The sequence below is a fragment of the Corylus avellana genome, chromosome 8 (assembly GCF_965113065.1).
Source record: "Corylus avellana chromosome 8, dhCorAvel1.hap1.2, whole genome shotgun sequence".
NCBI lineage: Eukaryota > Viridiplantae > Streptophyta > Magnoliopsida > Fagales > Betulaceae > Corylus > Corylus avellana.
This window is the reverse complement of record NC_142497.1, coordinates 10,097,937-10,116,823: the sequence shown is the minus strand read 5'-3', so window position 1 is coordinate 10,116,823 and position 18,887 is coordinate 10,097,937. Positions and strand designations below refer to the sequence as shown.

Genomic DNA, 18,887 nt, shown 5'->3' with positions numbered 1-18,887 from the left:
GGCCTATTGGGCTTGCCCATAATTGGGTTTTATGGATGAAATAGGCCCTAAGCAAAGTGCGGGTAGTTTGACTTAAAGTATTCCTGTCATACTTACGAGGTACAAGATTTTCTCCATTTCATGTGAACTGGATAACCTCTGGTTGGTTATATTAGAAGGTTAATTTTATATTTTTACTTTTTGAGATGACAAAAATAATCATCAAATATAACTAACTGGATATTCATATACTAACTGAATATTCTTCGGTTCATTTATCCTAATTCAAGAGAAAGAGATAGATACCTTCTTAGTTTGACTTAGAATTTCATTGGTTCCAACTTTCCAAACCTTTCTTATTGCCCATGGATTTGGAACCAACATGAGAGAGCAATAGATATTGCAGTCGGCTCCCTCAGTTTCTTGATGGCTACATCTCAATCGCAGTGTCCACGTTTGGGATTCTCAGGCAACTACTATCATCTCTCTCAGGGTGGCTACGTCAGACAGAGCAATTTCTTTGATGGGAAGCCAGTGCTTAATCAAGTTGTTGGGTACTCTGTTATCCTTGGCTTTGGTGCCTTCTTCACTGTTTTCACATCTCTCCTGGTGGGTATGCCTTATCTTTTCCATAATTGTTTTTTCTTTTTTTTCTTTTCTCCCACAAACTCAATATTTAGTGTTTGGTTGACTATACACACTAATTTATGTATTTGCCTAAACATATGTGTTGTTGTTACCAAACTAAGGAATAAGAATAATTATTTCATTCCACCCTTTTCTATTCTAAGTAATAGCTATGCATTTTCCTAATGGAATACCTATTTCGTAAACCAAACGGGCCCTTATTTAAGTAGATGATAACCCACCATCTCTGCTACCTAAAAATTAGCAACAAATCCAATGTATATGAACAACCAATTTTTTCCTACATGGAATGCAACAGCTAACAACCACTTTGAATAAGTCAAAAATAATAACTTGGACTCAACATGAAATGCATCCACATCATGAAAAACTAAGCCTAAAACACGTTTGAATTAAGTTATCGATAGGTGCTACTAAGTTTTCGGTTCACTGGTATTAAATTATAACTCTTTTACCTTCTTTAAATTATAACTCTCGATAGGTGCTACTTCATTTACCTTCTTTAAATTATAACTCTTTTTGAAAGGTCTCTCATAAAGTTCAAAACCTCTCAATTTAGTGTATCGGGCTTTTATTTTTTTTCAATGTCTCCCATCCATTAGAAATTTTCGTTAAATTCCAACGAAATTTCCAAAATACCTTTTTTTTTGCAAAGATTGAGGCATGAGTATTTTTGCAAATACCGTTAACTTGGGACCAACGCCTTAATCTTTGCAATTTTTTTCTTTCTTTTTTCGCAAAACAAATCAGGGTATTTTAGGAATTTTATTGGGATTGAACAGAAAATTCTAACGAAGTGCATTGAAAAAAATTCAAAGTTCGATATACTAAATTGAACTTTGGGGGGGGGGGGGGGGGGGACATTGCAAAAATGATAACAATTTAGGGGTTTAAGTAGAGTTTCTCCTAATTATTATTAGGGTTAACTACTTTATTAGTACTTCGGTTTACACTTTTTTATGGGAAAAATATAAAAAAGCCCCCCAAACTACCAGCCGTTTTCGATTTAGCCCCCTAATGTTCCAAAAGTGATAAAGTAGCCCCCCAAACAACCAAACAATTGTATTTTGTCCACTCCGTTAGTCAAAACCGTCAGATTGGACGGAAACTGCAAAATGACGTTGTTTTGTTACGAGTAAGTTACTACAATGCCCTTTTATGAAAAAAAAAAAATGTAGGAAAAATATAAAAAAGCCCCCCAAACTACCAGCCGTTTTCATTTTTGCCCCCCAACTACCAAACAGTTGTAATTTGGCCACTCTGTTAGTCATTACTATCAAATATGATGGAAAATTCAAAACTACGTTGTTTTGACAAGGGTAAGTTACTAAAATGCCCTTTTAGAAAAAAAAAATCATATTAAAACAAGCACGAAAAACGGCACCATTTTGCTTGAAATTAGGGTTTCCTTACACTTACCAAAACGACGCCGTTTTGGTAAGTGTTAGGAATTAATAGAAAAAACCTTAGACCCCATGTAGAAAAAACCCCCAACCCCAGTTTATCTCTCTCCCCCAAACTGCAGGCCACCACGTCGTTCTATCTCCGGCAACCTTCTCCCGCAAGTAAAAAAAACGCAACACCCCTCTCTCTCTCTCTCTCTCTCTCAAAATCGGCTGCCCCTGCCACCACCATCCATCACCGCCGGCCACACCATCTAGTGGCTACGAAGCGCCACCAAAAAATTCTTACCCATTGTAGAAATCAAACGAAAAAACCACGTTTGTAGATAAACAACACTGATCCGACAGCTATACCATGAAATACAATAAAAAGATTGAGTTATGGGTAAGATTTACAGGCTACCGGAGATAGAACGATGTGGTGGTCGGCAGTTTTGGGGAGAGAGATAAATTGGGGTTGGGGGTTTTTTTGTGGGTTACCTGCGTGGGGTCTAGGGTTTTTTCTTTTAATTCCTAACACTTACTAAAGCGGCGCGGTTTTTGTAAGTGTAAGGAAACCATAATTTCAAGCAAAACGACGTTGTTTTGCTTGCCTGTTTTAATATGATTTTTTTTTCCAAAAAGGGCATTTTGGTAACTTACCCTTGCCAAAACGACGTAGTTTTAAAATTTTCATCATATTTGATGGTAATGACAAACGGAGTGACCAAATTGCAATTGTTTGGTAGTTTTGGGGCTACTTTATCACTTTCTAAACATTAGGGGCTAAAATGAAAACAGCTAGTAGTTTGGGGGGCTTTTTTATAATTTTCCCCCATTTTTTTTTTTTTTTCATGAAAGGGCATTGTAGTAACTTACCTGTAACAAAATAACGTCGTTTTACAGTTTCCATCCAAACTGACGGTTTTGACTAACGGAGTGGCCAAACTGCAATAGTTTGGTAGTTTTGGGGCTACTTTATCACTTTTGGAACATTAGGGGGCTAATCGAAAACGGCTCATAGTTTGGGGGGATTTTTTTATATTTTTCCCCTTTTTTTATGTTTTTCCCTCTATGTTTTCAAAACAGTAAAATCTAATACCTGACCTATGGGAAATAGCAAAATCGATACCTCTGTTTTTTCTGCCAGACTAAATAGACGGAAATCTACGTCATATTCAGTAATATCGCGACATGAATTTGATTTAAGCTCGATTCTGGTTGTAGCGAACGAACTGACTGTGTAGCATTCTAGGGTTCATGCGATTTTAGGGGTAAATGGGTAGGGAGGTCGGGTTTGAAGAAGATGAGGAATGAGGATGGATGATGTGGCCAGAAGGTGAGGAGAAATCAAGTTCAATGTGTAACTACGACAGATGTTGGGCTTACCGAGTGACAAGTGTCGATGACTTAGATTTCCGTCAATTTAGACTGATGGAAAAAATGGAGGTATCAATTTTGCTGTTTTGCAAACATAGTGGGGAAAAATAAAAAAGTGTAAACCAAGGTACTAAAAAAGTAGTTAACCCTTATTATTAAGCAATCTTTTTTTTCTTTGTTTCTAGATGCTTTATGTAATATTTTCGTTTGGATTTTATTTAGCTTCCGCTTGTTTCAACATAAAACTTTTTCTGATAGTAAAACGTTTTCCGTTGAAAACATTATTCAGGAAAACTACTGGATATGTTTGCTAATAATTTTGAAAGGTATTTTGAGTTGAAAAAGTTTTTCTTGTGATGGAAAGTTGTGAACTATATATGTTCATTTTTTAATGATAAGGCAAGTATTATGTCATGAATAATCATCTCTTTTTGAAGTCTAGTCCACTGGTGATTTTTTTTTTTTTTTTTTGGATAAGGCAAGTATTATGTCATGCTACAAGAATTTATGTGTCCCATTTGCCTATCAAGAATTTTAGGAAAGGCCTGGTAGGAGACTTAATTTTGAAGATTTTTTTCCAAAATCCACTGGTTCCCTAACATCTTTGGTTGTACTTTACAAATTGTTCTTTAAATTTGTCTCTAAACACTTTTGGCTTATACTTTTAATGAATTGTTTGCTCCAAATGCCAAGGTTATTGAAGGGGTTACCCTTGCAGAATTCGAAGAATAAGTTATTGTCTGTAACTAAACATTTTCTTATAATCTCCTTTCTTTTTTTGTTATTGGCTCTAACGAGACATTCCTAGAACAAGGTGGAACTGTTTCTCATTTCCTTTTGTTTTTATAGAGAAAACCAAGTTTGATTCAAGGACAATGTCCACTTTATGTTTGTTTTCTTGATGTTGTCAAAGATATAGACGAAATATAGAAGCCTGTTGTTACACCATATTTTATCCTAAAGTCACTGGGCCGGGTATCCGACAATCCGGTTAAGAGCCCACTTGCCCAGATAAAAGCCTAGCTCCTTCATATGGGCTTGCGAAGAAGTAACCTGGCTTCGGAAGTAGGGAAAAACGTCATTTTGCCAAACCCACACTCTCGGAAGACTACGTCCACTCGGTTTGCATAATCAACGGTATACTTAATGTGAGAAGACGAGAGTTGCGGGCTAGATATGCGCCAGTCACACTAGTAGCTTGATTGTGGCATACTTGTTGGGTCAGTAATGACATACCCTTAAATGCCATCGACGGTTATGCATCATTCCCATGATCACACCACCCACGATATCCGCCACTCACCATCCTCAGAATGACACCAATGGCAAGGATGATCTCTCATCACACATAACGGCCAAGGGACCGTAACATCTCGGATCCTCTGCCCGGTCATTATTACCATCTCCAAGGGACCTAGCTATAAAAGGGCTCATATGCCACAGGTATGGAGACAAATTGAACTAAACACTATACTAAGCTCAAATAGTCACTGACTTAGGCATTGGAGGAGGAATGCTCTGGCCACCACCCAGTGCATCCTCTTGACTTGTGTTCTTTTTTACTGGATCAAAGGAAAGCAAACAAGAAAGAATCCCCCATTTACCCTTGGGTCCACCATGTCAGTCAGATACGGCATATATATCATATATATTTAGCCATAATTAGTCTCTCTAGTTATGGCATGTTTTTGTATTATAGCTATAGTATCTTATAATTAATAGGTGGATTTTAGTTACCTTATTTGTTCTCCTAGATTACTATAATCGCTGAGATACATCCTATAATTAGCTATACAATTCCTATATAATACGAGATACCCTCACATTGAGAGGTATTCAGTTCAATTGACATGGTATCAGAGCCAAAATCATCTAAATTAGGGTTGTGATTCGAGTTTTTTGAGTTGGGTTGGGACTGAGCTATTGGTCTATTTGGCTATCAGTAACTTCAGGGAAAGTTGTGGATAATTCTGGTGAGGGTTCTAAACTGCTATTCGGCAGTTTCTGTTGTGGGTAGGGAATTTATTTTTACTGAAATTTCTCCTTAGTGGCTATCGGCAGACTTTGTGGAGGTTGTCGGTAAGTCTTGTGGTTGCTATTCCTTGCCAGAGTAGTCTTGGAGTGGCTGTCAGTGATTTCTGGAGGAGTTGGGGTTGTCGGCGTGGAGGCTTTGGGGCTGTCGACGTGGAGGCATTGGGGCAGCAAGCGATGTCTAAAGGAGTTGGGTCTGTCGGCGTGGAGGCATTGGGGCTGCAAGCGATTTCTAAAGGAGTTGGGTCTGTCGGCATGGAGGCATTGGGGTTGCAAGCGATTTCTAAAGGAGTTGGGGTTGTCGGCGTGGAGGCATTGGGGCTGCCGATGATTTCTAGAGGACTTGGGTTGTTGTTCGACGATTTTTGGGTGGCTTACTGATTGCACGGACTTGGTATTTGGTGTTGTTTGGTGCGGTGAGTGTGGACTTTGGGCTTGCTGGGCTTGGGCTGCGTGGACTTGCTATTCAGGTTGGGCTGCATGGACTTGGGCTTGTTGTTTGGTGCTATGTGGACTTGGACTTGCTAGGCTTGGGCTGGTTGTTATTTGGTGCTGTTTGACTTGTGTGGACTTGGGCTTGCTGTCCAACAGATCTGGTGGCCTGTTACTCCTTTATCAGGTGTTATAATTTCTGATTTTTTATTTCATCATGTCTTCTAGCGAGACTTTTGGGGTCTGTTTTACTGGAAAAAAACTATTCTGCTTGGGAATTCTAGTTTCAATGTTTGTTACGGGAAAAGAGTTGTGGGGCCATATTGACAATAGCGATCTAGCTCCTACGGAGACTAAGGAATTGGATAAGTGGAAGGTCAAGGATGCATGTGTGATGTCCTAGATCTTAAGGTCTGTTGATCCTCTTATTGTGCTCAATCTGAGGCCCTATAAGACTGCGAAGACCATGTGGGAGTATTTGCTGAAGGTTTATCACCAGGACAATACTGCACGCCGTTTTCAGTTGGAATATGAGATTGCTAGTTACACTCAAGGCAATTTCTCCATTCCGGAGTATTTTTCTAGTTTTCAGAATTTGTGGGGAGAATTTTCTGATATGGTTTATGCGAAGGTACCTGCTGCATCTCTCTTTGATGTTCAGATTGTTCATCAGCAAAGCAAGAGAGATCAATTCTTGATGAAATTGCACTCCGAGTTTGAGGTTACACGCTCAAATTTAATGAACCGGGATCCTTCTCCATCTTTGGATGTTTGTTTTGGAGAATTACTTTGCGAGGAACAGCGTCTTCTCACACAGGCTACATTCTAGCAAGATTCCAACCCGAATCTAGTAGCCTATGCAACCTATGGGAAAATGGAAGGTTAAGGATATGCGCAAGGTCCAGTGTTTCAGCTACAAGGAGTATGGTCATATTGCCGCCAACTGTGCAAAGAAATCTTGCAACTACTATAAGAAATAGGGCCACTTTATCAAAGAATGTCTCGCTTGGCCTCAGAATCGTCAAGCTACCGCCTCTCAGGCTGCGGTGAACACCTCTTCTGCTCCAATGATGTCCTCAGTTTCTTCTTCTGCAGCCGGATCAACTGCTCTTACTCCTGAAATGGTCCAGCAAATGATTATGTTAGCCTTTTTCGCCTTAGGGCTCCAAGGTAATGGTACTATTTTGTATAAGTCTTGGCTTATTGATTCTGTTGCATTCAATCATATGACCAGATCGTCTAATACTCTTTGCAATGTTCATCCATATCATGGTTCCTCCCATATTCAAGTAGCTAATGGGAGTCATTTAGATATTAATGAAGTAGGAGATATTAATCCTTCATTCATAGATGTTTATGTATCTCCTGGACTTTCTAATAGTCTTATTTCCATTGGCCAGTTAGTTGAAGAAAACTGTGATGTCCATTTCTCTCGTGATGGTTGTCTTGTGTAGGATAAAGAGTCGGGGAAGATACTCACGAAGGGGCCTAAAGTTGGCAGACTATTTCCACTGCACTTTTCAATTCCTAGTTGTTTATCTTTGGCTTGTAGGATAGTTAACACTTCGAACGAAGTATGGCACAAACGTTTGGGTCATCCAAACTCTGTTATTCTATCTCATATGTTAAATTCTGATTTGTTAGGCAATAAAGAATGAGTTTCTAAAAATTTTTCATTTGACTGTTCTGTATGCAAACTTGGTAAGAGTAAGACTCTTTCGTTTTCTTCTCATGGTAGTCGTGTTGCAAAATGCTTTGATATTGTGCATAGTGATGTATGGGGCATTTCTCCTGTAATTTCTCATGCTCGATATAAATATTTTGTGACATTCATAGATGATTTCAGTTGGTATACTTGGGTCTATTTTCTTCGGGCCAAATCTGAGGTCCTGTCTGTTTTTTAGACCTTTGTAGCATATATTGAGAACTAATTTTCTACAGGTATTAAGATTTTGAGGTCGGATTCTGGTGGAGAATACATGTCCCACGAGTTTCATGATTTCTTACACCACAAAGGAATTGTCTCTCATCGGTCTTGTCCATATACTCCTCAACAAAATGGGGTGGTGGAACAAAAGAATCGAGATCTCTTGGACGTTGTTTGCACCTTATTGCTTGAATCCTCTGTTCCTTCTAAATTTTGGGTTAAGGCATTAACTACTGCAGTTTACTTAATTAATAAACTGCCTTTCAGGTCTTGAATTTTGATTCTCCTTATTATCGTTTGTATCATCAGCATCCTAGCTATCTTAATCTGTATACTTTTGGATGTGTTTGTTTTGTTCATTTATGTAACAATCTCATATAGCGGAAAAACTGTAATTATCAATACAAAAAAAATACTGTTAAAAATACTTTTCTTTATACAAAAATACCCAAAGCTATGTCGTACAAGGCATTTATACAAATCTATCCGACAGTCTAAACTCTAGACAAAACTTAACCAACTTGGAATCTCTGTACATCTCAATATGAATCTCTAATCACAACTGCATAATTACCTTGATTTTCCATTCCTGCAAGCACTACAAAAACTGTGAAGTAGTGAGTCAATTGATTTCCGACAATATAAATCATTGTTGAATCATATATAGCAAAATGCTAGACAAGTTATAAAACCACAAAAATCCGTATTATTGGATATCAATATCATACTCAGTAAGTAAGAATACTTACAGTGGATTACATGAATGGATCATCAAAGGTAATTACTTGGAACCCGTTCTGCTGCAGTTGGTCCATACCCATAACAATCCCTTCACTGACTTTCTCTCTCTCTCTCTCTCTCTCTCTCTCTCTCTCTCTCTCGCCTAAACTCTCTTTCTTCCTCTTCAGCTCTCTGTCTTAAATTTCCCATCTCACTCTCGGTTTCTCTTGTGTTCTTTCTTTCTTGTAGCGCTTGGTCTCGCCCTTTCTCTCTCTGTTCTGAGTAAACACTCTTAGAAAGAAGAAAGACCGAGTAAAAAGCGGAAGAAGGAAGAATATATGCAAGAGATGGGAGAGGAGATGAGTGGTGAAAATTGTGAAGGAGAAGAGCTCTATTTATAGGAGAAAATCAAACACTATTCTACCTTCAATTTACAATTATACCCTCATTTTACTATTTCACCAACCCTATACTATTCCACCAACCCTATACTATTCTACCAACCCTATACTATTTCACCAACCCTATACTATTCTACCTTCTTATTCTACCATCCTTATACCTACCATTTACTATCCTATTATATCACCAATTATTACAATCATACTCCAAATTATACCAATCAATCATCAATTATCATATCTCTTAAATCTCCCAATAAAATAATCAATATAAAATCATCATCATGATATAATAACCTCAAATCAATATTCATTCCAATAATATTCATAAGATCTAATAAGTTCCTTAAGAATAAATATTATTACCTAATATCATCAATAAATATCTCAACCTCAAAGTAAATGTCATTACCTAATATGAATATTAATATAATCATAGCATCAATTTAATATCTCTAAAATAAGACTTTAAAAATCTGGGTTGCTACAATCTTCCCTCCTTATTAGAATTTCGTCCTCGAAATTAAAGCCCATAAATTACCACCTATCTTCAAATAGAGCAACCCAAATTAAAAACAAATCATACTTGAACCATAACTTACTCAAGTTAAAAAAATTTTTAAATTCAATCTGTTCATAAATAAATATCATAACATATTCCATACCCAGGCGATGTGAGACTCTACAAGCACTCTTCTTGGGCACCAGTGTCACCGTTGGCAATCCTCAGGGAATTTCTTCATTCTCGGCCCTTAACTTTTGGCCCTTATACATTTCATTGTGTCTTAACTGACACCATTATAATATGACCCACTTTTGGCATCACCAACGTGTGTCCACTAGCGACCCTCATAGGCTTGTGCACACTCCCACCATCTCAGGTTGGGTAATGCTTTGATACCATTTGTAACATCCCAGGGAAAAGCGCTAGCCACATCTGCGCTATTACCCCAAAATGACTAGTCAATTTGGAGCTTCCCTAGAATTCATTATAAAGCCTAGTTTCACCTAGTAACTAGGCAATGTGGGACTTAGCACCCATGACTATCTCTATAAACTACCCACTCAATGTGGGCTTCTTCTCATTTTCCCAATATGGGACCGGGGTGTTACAAACTCCCCATCTTAAAACGTCATGCAGTGCTTCAATACCACATGACCTGGTGTTACTAGGTGGCTCTGATACCATTTTGTAACAATCTCATATAGCGGAAAAACTGTAATTATCAATACAAAAAAAATACTGTTAAAAATACTTTTCTTTATACAAAAATACCCAAAGCTATGTCGTACAAGGCATTTATACAAATCTATCCGACAGTCTAAACTCTAGACAAAACTTAACCAACTTGGAATCTCTGTACATCTCAATATGAATCTCTAATCACAACTGCATAATTACCTTGATTTTCCATTCCTGCAAGCACTACAAAAACTGTGAAGTAGTGAGTCAATTGATTTCCGACAATATAAATCATTGTTGAATCATATATAGCAAAATGCTAGACAAGTTATAAAACCACAAAAATCTGTATTATTGGATATCAATATCATACTCAGTAAGTAAGAATACTTACAGTGGATTACATGAATGGATCATCAAAGGTAATTACTTGGAACCCGTTCTGCTGTAGTTGGTCCATACCCATAACAATCCCTTCACTGACTTTCTCTCTCTCTCTCTCTCTCTCTCTCTCTCTCTCGCCTAAACTCTCTTTCTTCCTCTTCAGCTCTCTGTCTTAAATTTCCCATCTCACTCTCGGTTTCTCTTGTGTTCTTTCTTTCTTGTAGCGCTTGGTCTCGCCCTTTCTCTCTCTGTTCTGAGTAAACACTCTTAGAAAGAAGAAAGACCGAGTAAAAAGCGGAAGAAGGAAGAATATATGCAAGAGATGGGAGAGGAGATGAGTGGTGAAAATTGTGAAGGAGAAGAGTTCTATTTATAGGAGAAAATCAAACACTATTCTACCTTCAATTTACAATTATACCCTCATTTTACTATTTCACCAACCCTATACTATTCCACCAACCCTATACTATTCCACCAACCCTATACTATTCTACCAACCCTATACTATTTCACCAACCCTATACTATTCTACCTTCTTATTCTACCATCCTTATACCTACCATTTACTATCCTATTATATCACCAATTATTACAATCATACTCCAAATTATACCAATCAATCATCAATTATCATATCTCTTAAATCTCCCAATAAAATAATCAATATAAAATCATCATCATGATATAATAACCTCAAATCAATATTCATTCCAATAATATTCATAAGATCTAATAAGTTCCTTAAGAATAAATATTATTACCTAATATCATCAATAAATATCTCAACCTCAAAGTAAATGCCATTACCTAATATGAATATTAATATAATCATAGCATCAATTTAATATCTCTAAAATAAGACTTTAAAAATCTGGGTTGCTACAATTTACCTCAACATGAACGTCACAAACTTACTGCTCAGCCTGTTAAATGTGCCTTTATGGGTTATTGTATTTCTCAGAAAGGTTATGTTTGCTATGATCCTTGTTCTAACAAATTTCGTATATCTCGTAATGTTGTTTTCTTTGAGAATCAATGTTTCTTTTCTACACATGTTGCATCATTGACTGAGATTAGTATTCTACCTTGTTTTGATGAATTGCCTCCTCTGCCTGAATGATTCAAACCTAGAATTGTGTATACTCGACATCTACCAACTTTGCCCCTTCCCGAGACTGACCTTTCATCTGAAACTGCTTCCACAACTTCTCCTCATATTGACCCGCCATCTGAGACAGTTCCTAAGTCTAGTCCTCGACGATCTGCCCGAATATCACGTCCTCCTGATCGTTATGGTTTTTCCCACACATCTTTTAATGCTACTTTGTCTTCTATTTCCATCCCTACATGCTTTTCCGAGGTTGTTAAATATGAATGTTGGTGGAAAGTGATGGATGAGGAACTTCAGGCTCTCCAGGACAATCATACATGGGACGTGGTTCCTTGCCCCTCTAATGTTAAAGCCATCAGTTGTAAATGGGTTTACTCGATTAAGCTTCGCTCTTATGGGACTTTGGATCGGTATAAGGCACGATTAGTTGCTCTTGGGAACATGCAAGAATATGGGGTGGACTATGAGGAGACATTTGCTCCAGTGGCAAAGATGACCACAATGCGTACAGTTATTTCTATTCCCGTCTCCCAAGGCTGGCCACTTCACTAGATGGACGTCAAAAATGATTTTCTTCATGGTGATCTCAAAGAGGATATTTACATGACTCCTTCTCTGCGTTTGTTTTCTTCTCCATCTATAACTGTGTGTAAGTTAAAGCCGTCTCTCTATGGCTTAAAACAGGCTCATCGGGCATGGTTTGAAAAATTCAGGTCTACTCTGCTTTGCTTCTCCTTAGTCCAAAGCCAATATGACTCCTCTTTGTTCCTTTGCAAGACTCCGACTGGTCTCGTTCTTTTACTTGTGTATGTGGATGATATTGTCATTACTAGCACGGACTCCAGTTTGACTACCCATCTCAAACAGAATCTTCAGGCTTCTTTTCATATGAAAGACCTTGTTCTTCTTACCTATTTTTTGGGGTTGGAGGTGCACACTGATTCTTCAGGTATATTCTTGAATCAACACAAATATACCCAAGACTTGATTAGCCTCGCTGGTCTTTAGGATTCTTCTTCAGTGGATACTCCTATGGAGGTTAATGTGAAATATCGAAGTGAGGAGGGTGATCTTCTTTCTGATCCTACTGTGTTTCGACAGTTGGTAGGCAGCTTGAACTATTTGACTATTACTCGGCCTGATATTTCCTTCGCTATCCAGCAGATTAGCCACTTTATGCAAATTCCACGCCATCTTCATTTAGCTGTTGTTTGCTGTATCATTTGATATCGTCAGGGGTTACCTGGCCATGGGTTGTTCTTTCCAACCGGCTCTCTTCTTCGCCTTGTTGCTTATAGTGATGCGGATTGGGTCGGATGTCTTGATACTCGGCGGTCTGTCACAGGTTGGTGTATGTTTCTTGGTGATTCTTTGATTTCTTGGAAGAGTAAGAAACAAGCTCACGTTTCTAAATCATCTTCTGAATCCGAATACAGGGCAATGTCTGCTGCTTGTTCTAAGGTTGTCTGGCTTCGTGGGCTTCTGGCTGAGCTTGGTTTTTCTCAATCTGATTCTACTCTCCTTCATGCTGATAATACTAGTGCCATTCAAATAACTGTTAATCCTGTTTAGAATGTACGAAGCATATTGAGGTAGACTGTCATTCTATTTGGCAAGCCTTGGACACTCGTGTTATCTCTCTTCCTCATGTTCCCACTAATCTCCAGATAGCTGACGTTTTCACCCAGGTCATGACACGACAGCGTCATCAGTTCCTTGTGAGCAAATTGATGCTTCTTGATCGACCAGCATCAATTTGAGGGGAGATGTGAGTTAGATACAGCATATATATCATATATATTTAGCCATAATTAGTCTCTCTAGTTATGACATATTTTTGTATTATAGCTATAGTATCTTGTAATTAATAGGTAGATTTTAGTTACCATATTTGTTCTCCTAGATTGCTATAATCGTTGAGATACAGCCTGTAATTAGCTATACAATCCCTATATAATACAAGCAACCCTCACATTGAGAGGTATTCAGTTCAATTGATATACCATACCGGAAACTGTACCAACACCTATGATTATTATCTGCCACCATTTGTTTGAAAATTCATCACCCAAGCTTGAAAACTACAATTATAATTACCACTCGGTTTTTGGTTAATTTATTGTTTCTGACCATAAATTTGCTTGTGGGATCGGGTGTGGCTAGAGAAGCGTTATGTTGGGTCTCGCCATACATCTGAATGGTTCAACACTGTAAGGAGAAACGTCAAGACTCGACTTATTGCTAGTGTGGTTGTATCTCAGGTAATTTCCACATTCTTACCACATTTAGATGGACCTGATGGACCGTGATACAGCGCACGCGCATGCTAGCTAAATTTATTTTATTTTATTTTATTTTTAATTAAAAATAAAAAATAAAAAAAAATTACACTGGCGTGTTTTAATTAAAAAAAAAAAAAATTACACTGGCGTACGGTGTTAGTGGGCCCTTCTGGTATGCTAGTGGGGCTACCATCCAGGTATCTTCAATGAAAATTTGCCTCCCTTCGGAGATTCTATAAATTTTTCTCATCATTAGAAATTCTATAATAGTAATTGATTTTAATATTGTTTTTGAACAGGTACTCTTGTTTGGTTTAATGGCTATAGAGATCAAAAGAAAGGCTCCTTATGCTCATACTGTTTGTGAAATAGTAAAAGCTCGGTAAGTTGCACTTTGAATGCATCCTTTGCTAAATACTTTTCTGCTAGATCTTTTGCCTCTAACTTAATGATAATCTTCATCTAATGCCAGTTGGGGGACTGTGGAGCACATTGTCTTCCTTGCCTTCTGCTTTTTGACAAATATTATTGTAACAGCAATGTTGCTCCTTGGTGGATCTGCTGTTGTAAATGCACTGACTGGAGTGAACATTTATGCTGCTAGCTTTCTGATACCACTTGGAGTTATTTTGTACACACTAGCCGGAGGACTAAAAGCAACCTTCTTGGCTAGCTATATACATTCTGTTATAGGTAATTTACTCGATTATTGTCTTAAAATTTTCTATGTAATGTTTGATTTATATTCTGGTTTTAACCTGAGATTTGTTTTGTTTACTTTTGGCTTCAGTACATATTGTTTTAGTCATCTTTGTCTAATTGGTTTACACGGCAAGCAGTAAGCTTGGTAGCCCTAGTATTGTATACAATCATCTGGTTGACGTAGCAAGCAAATCAAGAATATGTGAGGAGCCACTTTCCCATGATGGGTAATCTTGTGGCCCCGTTAGTGGGAATTACAAAGGGTCTTACTTGACAATGTTGAGTTCCGGCGGGCTTGTTTTTGGGATTATCAACATTGTTGGCAACTTTGGCACTGTGTTTATTGACAATGTAAGCCCATTTCCCTTGTATGTTTCCATTTTAGAATTAGCCTCACATGCTAACACTTTTCAAATAATAAAATTCTAGGGATATTGGGTGAGTGCCATTGCTGCAAGACCTTCTTCAACTCATAAGGGCTACTTGTTGGGTGGGTTGGTATGGTTTGCAGTGCCATTTTCTTTGGCAACATCACTGGGTTTGGGAGCACTCGCCCTCGATCTGCCGATTACAGCAAGTGAGGCAAGCCATGGACTTGTTCCTCCTGCTACTGCTACAGCTTTGATGGGGAAAGCAGGATCTGTTCTTCTTCTTACTATGCTTTTCATGTAAGTACTTATAGGAGACCTGGAAGGGTCGGTTAATCAATTTTCATTTTGGTTTTCAATATTCTAAAAGATTGGCTCATGTGAAATACCATAAGGTTTGCATTTTGCTTTCATCTTAATGGTTTTTCCTGCATTTGAATGCCTAATATTCTTCAAACCCCAAGTTCTCTAAATCCTATTCAACCTTTGATTGTTTTTATAATGATCAGGGCAGTGACATCTGCTGGTTCATCTGAGTTGATTGCAGTATCCTCATTATGCACATATGATATCTATCGTACTTACATAAATCCAGAGGCAAGTGGGAAGCAAATCCTTAGAGTGTCAAGGGGTGTTGTCCTTATCTTTGGATGCTTTATGGGGATGTTAGCAGTAATACTCAACAAAGCTGGGATTTCCTTGGGCTAGATGTATCTAGCCATGGGAGTGCTCATTGGTTCAGTAGTTATGCCGATTGCTTTTATGCTTCTGTGGAGAAAAGCAAATGCAATTGGTGCCATTCTTGGTGCCACCAGTGGTTGTGTTCTTGGAATAATCACTTGGTTGTCGGTTACAAAATCCGAGTATGGCCGGGTAAATCTTGATACGACCGGGCGAAATGCACCGATGCTTGCCGGAAACCTTGTCTCTCTACTTACCGTAGGAGCTGTTCATGCTATTTGTAGCATTTTGTGGCCTCAAAACTATGACTGGGGTACCACTAAGCAGATCACAGTGGTTGAGAAGGAAAAGAGTGAACAGCCAGCAGAAGAGTTCAATGAGCAAAAACTGATGAGAGCTAAAGCATGGATTGTAAAATGGGGTGTTGGTTTTACTGTTCTGATTGTCATATTGTGGCCTCTTCTCTCTCTTCCAGCAGGTAAATTCTTTTACTCGGTTGCTGCATGAATTCTTTGCAATATTCAAAATCCATGCTATTATTGTAGTCTTCCAAACATAATTGTCCTTTCGGTGAAGAACCCCATTGATATATGAAAGAGAAATGGTATTTAGTAGGCTGAAATGACGTAACAGTAAAAATCAGACTTTAATTTTCGTTTTACTTATCGTAGTTGTCTAGCAATCGCATAAGAGTTTACTAAATAGCATTAATCTAGATCCGTTGTCCCAACTATACTTCAGTAACTTAATTTTGTATGATGCAGGAGCATTCAGTAAGGGGTACTTCAGATTCTCGGCAGTGATTGCTATGGCATGGGGCACCATTGGTTCTATTGTAATTATTGTTTTACCACTAATAGAAAGCTGGGGAACCATGCAAAGCGTTGTTTTGGCCATGTTTACAAATGACAAGCTCATGGAAAAGGTGGAGGAGATGAATCTCAAGCTGCACACAATCATGTTGGCTATTACTGAAGCAGAGAAAATTTACCTACTTGAGAAAGAGAAGGCCAAGAGGAAAGAAGCATCAGAGTAATAAGTTCAAATCTCCATATGTCTAAGCCTGCATAGTTATTTTAGCTTGAATGAATCTTTTAGACTACAATTTAGAATATGATTCTCTCTATTTCATAGTCAAGATTTGAAGTTGGTGCATTTAATAGTAACCATCTCTTTGGAATCTTTAACAAGGATTTCTTAATAAATATGGTCTTTTATGTGAAAATACTAGTTTTCCAAGTGGATTTGGCTTAGGTCCCATAAAAATAAAAAATAAAAAAAATAAAAAAAACCCTATAATTTTTTCAACAGCCTGAATTTAATTTGCAAGCTGGCTTCAAACACATAGGCATTAATGCATTTTCTGGCGTACGATGTCCATCAATAAAATGAAATTAAAATTGACGTTGAGCCGTAACCCCTCCATATTGTGAAACGCGCAATTCGAAAGTTGTATTATGATTAAAAAAAAAAAAAAAAAAAACCCTATAATTTTTTCAACAGCCTGGATTTAATTTGCAAGCTGGCTTCAAACACATAGGCATTAATGCATTTTCTGGCGTACGATGTCCATCAATAAAATGAAATTAAGATTGACGTTGAGCCGTAACCCCTCCATATTGTGAAACGTGCAATTCGAAAGTTGTATTATGATATCATTAACCGCCCTTTTGGAATTTAATTGAAGAATGAAGCTGCACTACATGATGCAAATTATGCGATGAATAAAGGCATAAAAAAAGGGGTAGGTCATGGAGGGGCGGAGGGTTGACCCACCACCATTGTGAAGTGGTGGCCAAGTCATACTGCGACCTACATAGGATGCCAGGTCACGGAGATGACAACCGATTCGATCCACGAGCCTTCTCCCTTGTGCAGAAGAGGGGCAATGGCTCTCTTTCAAGATATTGAATCTCAGACTTAAAAACTCACAAGCAACAAAACAAACACATGCTGCTTTTCCCTCTCTCGTAAAAGCTTTCCTGGAGAACTCATTTCTCCCCAACTCCTACCTTAACCTTCTTTCTCCTTCCATAGAAAACCCTTTTGAAGGAATCAAACAGATCACCCACCAAGCCGAAAATCTCAATTGGCTTGACAATCCACCACTCCTCTTGCCCACAAATCCTTCAGAAAACTTCCCTTCCCTGCACATGCTTGCAGGAAAAGTTAATATCTCATAATCCCATAGCCAAATCAAAAGTGAAAGGAAACCTCCACTCTGCTTGGAACTTCCTTTACTCCTTGCACTTCGAAGCCATCGGTAAAATGCTTTTCTCTTCACTTTCAAGAACGCTACACAACTACAAAAGGTCATTGATCTTTCTCCCTAGAATATAAATGGCCACTTGCTTAATTTAAAGAAATGGGAAGCAAGCATGACCTACAAAGAACTTGACTTTACTTATGGTGATTTTTGGGTTCAAATCCATGATTTACCACTAGAGTTGATGAATCCGAGAAACGCTAAAGCCATTGGGAACAAGCTTGGTCAGCTCATTGAGGTGGAAATGAATACTGTATTGGCCTTAAACCGCAAGCAATTCTTGAGGGTTCATGTCAATATTAATTTGCAGAATCCCTTGATTTGAATTCATTTCAAGTATGAAAGACTCTCTAACTTCTGTTTTGCTTGTGGAAGACTTGGTCATGCCAAACTCTATTGCCCTGAAAATCCCTCTCCAACTTCAGTACCTCCATACGGCCCTCACCTCCTTACCAACCCCCCACCAGCCATTAGTGTGGAAACCATCATATTTACCAACAAACCGACCCATACTCAGCAACCTATTATGCATGGAAACTCTCTCTCCATTCCTAACCCTCAAAAAAGCCGAAGCTCAAATCCCCTCCCTCACATAGGTGTCCCTGATTCATCCTCTTCCCTGGTTCTCACACATACTGAGTCAATTCAACCTCTCCCATACCCGAACTCGGTAACCCAGTCTATAAACTCACCTACCTCAATCACTAAACCTCTGACCTTTGCCCATTCCAAGGAAAACCCATCACACATGATGGCAGCGCCTTACATACCAACGCCGCCTACTTTCTCCACTATCCCTCATGCAGCTATACACTACCAAATCTCCAAACATTTAATGCCCGTAGATACACCTCACAATCTTTCTACCGTGTATGCTGGCAAACACTTCGCCACTCCCCAACCTTTCAACACAACCTTAGCCAAACAAGTCCCCACACTTGGAAACCAAATTACCATTACCTCTTCTACCCCTCAGTTATACCATTCCCAAATCATTGATATTGAAGAAA

At 38.4% G+C, this 18,887-nt stretch overlaps 1 pseudogene; it reads left to right on the top strand.

Annotated features, from left to right (window-relative positions):
- The first annotated feature begins 405 nt into the window (after positions 1-405).
- Positions 406-16,647, top strand: LOC132164570 (urea-proton symporter DUR3-like; annotated as a pseudogene).
- The last annotated feature ends 2,240 nt before the right edge of the window (positions 16,648-18,887 follow it).